Source organism: Tursiops truncatus, chromosome 17, assembly GCF_011762595.2.
Source record: "Tursiops truncatus isolate mTurTru1 chromosome 17, mTurTru1.mat.Y, whole genome shotgun sequence".
In the NCBI taxonomy this organism is placed as follows: domain Eukaryota; kingdom Metazoa; phylum Chordata; class Mammalia; order Artiodactyla; family Delphinidae; genus Tursiops; species Tursiops truncatus.
In genome coordinates this window covers 62,571,740-62,576,142 of record NC_047050.1, presented here as the reverse complement: position 1 = coordinate 62,576,142, position 4,403 = coordinate 62,571,740, and positions in this window count along the sequence as shown.

Sequence of the window (4,403 nt, the reverse complement as noted above, 5' to 3'; positions counted from 1 at the left end):
CAATAAAGATCTATTTTTTAAAAAAAGTTACATTGGAAAAAAAAACAAAAACAGACGCGTTGCATGTTCTCACTCTAATATTGCTTTCTAGTTGGGTGTTCCCCTAGGGTTGTTTGTGTCCTAAGATTTTAGGTCAAAAACTAATACCTTTTTTGCAGAAGTAGTGTTGACATAGCCACTAACTTTTTGGTGGAAATAGAGGACACACCAATGAATGACCCAACCCAGATGACACCATGATTTTTTTTTTTTTTTTTGCGGTACACGGGCCTCTCACTGTTGTGGCCTCTCCTGTTGCGGAGCACAGGCTCCGGATGCGCAGGCTCAGCAGCCATGGCTTACGGGCCTAGCCACTCTGCGGCACGTGGGATCTTCCCGGACCGGGGCATGAACCCGCGTCTCCTGCATCGGCAGGCGGACTCTCAACCACTGCGCCACCAGGGAAGCCCCGACACCATGATTTTTTTAAGTGTATCAACATATTACTCTCTGAATAAATACTGGGAAATCAGTTTTTCCTGTTTTTCTTGTTTTGCATCTATAATCTTTATATATGGACTTATGCTAGTTACAGAAATAGGGGAGGAGAAGAGTGGGGAGGGCATTTACCAAAATACTAACTTGTTAACAAAATTAACTTATTTTTACTGTTCTTATCAATTACATTATTATTTTCACAAAACAAGCACTAAGAGGAATAGGAAATGACTTGACCTTAAATTGACTTTGAAAGTTTGTGCAGTCTGAACTAGCTTTAAGCAGGAATGTTTTTGTTCACCTTCTGAATGTAGCCATTAGAGGGACTTCCCTGGAGGCGCAGCGGGTAAGAATCCACCTGCCAATGCAGGGGACACAGGTTCGATCCCTGAACCAGGAAGATCCCACATGCTGCGGAGCAACTAAGCCCACAACTACTGAGCCCACGCACCGCGTCTACTGAAGCCCGCGTGCTCTAGAGCCCATGCTCCGCAACAAGAGAAGCCACCACAATGAGAAGCCTGCGCACCACAACGAAGAGTAGACCCCCGATCGGCGCAACTAGAGAAAGCCCGCACGCAGCAACAAAGACCCAAAGCAGCCAAAACAAAACAAAACAAAACAAAAAATCGTTTGAAAGTAGCCATTAGAGAGAGTAGTGGGAGTATTTGACTAGGGCTAAATTTTCAGGTTCACCTAGCTCTAGTTAAAAGTGTCTCAGTTTGATGTCTTTTTGGCTGATCTGTTTCATGGTAGCATGTTTTTTAGAAACCTTTTCACCAAAAGTAGAAAAAGGAAAAATAATAACAGAAGGAAACAACTTCAATAAGTAGTGGTGGAAGTCTATTCCTCTTCAGATGACACCAGTGCTTAGAACTTTTGATTCAGAGCTTTTCATTTCCTACAAATATTTTTTTTCACTGTTCCAAAGGTAGAAGTGGCTCTGAATAGCAAAAATTCTGTGCTTTTTAAAACCTGCTGGACAACTTCTCATCTCTAAGAGTACTGAAGTTTTGCCACATCAGACTGTGTATGACAAATCACAAAACATATGCATAAAGAAATCTAGACTCTTCTAATTGTGCCGATCCGTGGGTAAAAAACTTACTTCTGGAGCCACACAGCTGTTGAAATCAGTCATATTTACAATTTTTACAAATGAGTTTATTTTAATAAAAACAAGTTACTCTGTGAACATGATCTCTAAACAGATTTATGTGGGCTGGCACAATCTGCTATGCTAAACATATATTCATATTGCTTAGGTCTGCAACCAGTTTTTTGCTTTGGGGGTTTTTGGGTTTTTTAATTTTTTTTGTTTTTTTGAGTGGTGATGATAACAGTCTTGCTTTGTACAAGGATACAAATAATTGGCAGCAATTCAGCTAAGGACACTGTTCTCAGCACTGAGCTGTTGAAATTGTTTTCCTGGACAGAACTGCCCTCTGGGCATGGCCCTAAATTGGGAGGACTCTGGGCTGCTGGCACTGGGCAGTGAACCAGGCAGACAGCTTATAGACAGAAGAAGATGACTATAAACTGATGCTAAATAAGAGGAGGGGGAGGGGGAGGGGGAGGGGGAAGGGGAGGATGGGTCGAGGAAAGGAAGAAAGGAAAAAAGGGTGGGAGAAGGAGAGAGAGGAAGGGAGAGGTGAGATTTACATTCATTAGTCCATACCCTTAAGGGGTCTCTATGTATTTCTCCTTGATCTTTCTGACTGCCCACATTGCTTGAGGTTTTTATGCTCATGTATTTTGCTTGGTTGTTAGACTGTAATCTCCTTGAAGACAGAAATATTGCCTGACTCAGCTTTGCATCTTCCACAGTGCCTGGTGCTCAAAAAACTAGTTGTTAAATGCATGAACAAAAGAATAAATTTCCATATCTAAAGCCTTTCCTTTCCTTAGAGATAAATCCTAAGCAGTTCTCAGTGGGCACAGCAGTGCCCCTAGGGGGCATATTGAAATTTTGTTGGGGCAGTTTTTGTACTGTAGTTCTCGTATTGGTGCCAGTTTTTCCATAGTGAAAAACACGTTATTATTTTTATTGATATTAGTATAGTATTTTTAATAAATTTATTTATTTATTATTTTTGGTTGTGTTGGGTCTTCGTTGCTGCTTGCAGGCTTTCACTAGTTGCGGCGAGCGGGGGCTACTCTTCGTTGCGGTGCGAGGGCTTCTCTTGTTGCCAAGCACAGGCTCTAGAGCGCGCGGGCTTCAGTAGATGTGGTGCGTGGGCTCAGTAGTTGTGGCTCGTGGGCTCTAGAGCGCAGGCTCAGTAGTTGTGGTGCACGGACTTAGTTGCTCCGCGGCATGTGGGATCTTCCCGGACCAGGGCTTCAACCCGTGTCCCCCTGCATTGGTAGGCAGATTCTTAACCACTATGCCACCAGGGAAGCCCAATATTAATACAGTATTTTAAAAGACATTACTTTCGCTTATTTCACCTTTGTATTATTAGAATATTACAGTGTTTTCTTGCAGATAGTTTACATTATCAATAAATTTAATTCCGGGAGAGTAAAGTGGTGTTAAATTTTTGTTGTGTTGAGTAATATACAGGGTGTTGAGTATGGCAGGATTGAATACTTACGTTTACAAGACTAAGCTTTGCTTGCTTCTGCTTCCACACGTTCTAGGATTCTAGCACGAAACATGCAAGTAAAAGGAAGCTTGTGTACATTGATTTCAACCATCAGGCTTTCACTTTAAGCAACTGCATGTTTTAGGATTCAAGTGGCTCAGTGGAGCGCTGTTGTCAAAGCACAGAGGGTCCGTGACTGGGATGGGGGCTGGGAATGAACATCAGGACACCAGAGAGTTCTCACACGTCCTGGCCCGTGAATCTATGCAGAGTAGCTTGAAGGGTGAGACGTTTTCTTTTTGCTTTGGTCTGTACTTTTCTCCATTTTAAAAATGATGGGGGTGGGGGCTGCAGAGGGAAGGAGAGAGGTGGGAAGGGGCCATTTTCCCCAAAGCCTGGGTCCTTCGCTGGCCTCTGCGGGGCTGGTTCACATTGACGCCATCTGGATTTGAAGAACACAGCTTGAAGAGAAAACCCTCCAGAAGAGTGACTCGTAAGGGGGAAAAGGAAGGTTTTCGGGGAACGGGCGGCTCCGTCTTGCACCGCGGTTCGAAGTGAAGTTGAACCGAACTTTTGCTGTCCGCGAGTGGAGCGGCTGCTTTTGGTGGAGTAGGACGCGAGAGGAGGCGGGACGGCAGTTGACAGGAGGTGGGGCTTCGGGGTAGAATCGAGAAGGGTCTCAGGAAGGCGGGGCTTCTGTTGACAGTGGGGGCGGTCTCCCGCCTAAAGGGGCGGTGCTTGGATCGTACTGCCGCCAAATGGGGCTTATGATGACAAGGGGCGTTTCTCACGATCTGGCGGTGACATTAGAAAAGCGGAGCGCTCAAAGGGCAGGGCCACAACTAACAGAGGGCCGGGTGCCTTCTGGATTGACCTGAGTGAAGACCAGGCTTCTGCCAGTAGCGGGCGGAGCTATCACCGGCAAGGGGCGGGGCCACTTCGAGACCTGGAGAAGGCGGGGCTTCTGTTGACATAAGGCGGGGCTTCCGTAGACCTGGGCGGGGCTTCTGTTGACAGAGGGGCGGGACGGTTCCCTACCTCCCGCCGTGAGGCAGAGGCCCGCAGAGGGCCGGGTCGGACCCCAGGGAAGCAGGAGGGTCCGGGAGTGGAGAGCCAGGCACGGAGCGGGGTGGGGGCGCGCGGAGGGCGCGCGCGCGCGCACGTGGGAGGGCGCCGCCTGGGCCGGCTCTTCCCCTACCCCCGCTCCCGCCCCCGGTCGGCTGCTGGGGCGCGCGCCTCGCCTCGCACCCCCACCCCCGACTCCCTACGCTCCGCGGAGTTCGCAGAGCTTCCGAAGCCGTGAGCCGACCCGCCGAGCGGTTCCGGGTGTAGGGTTCACAG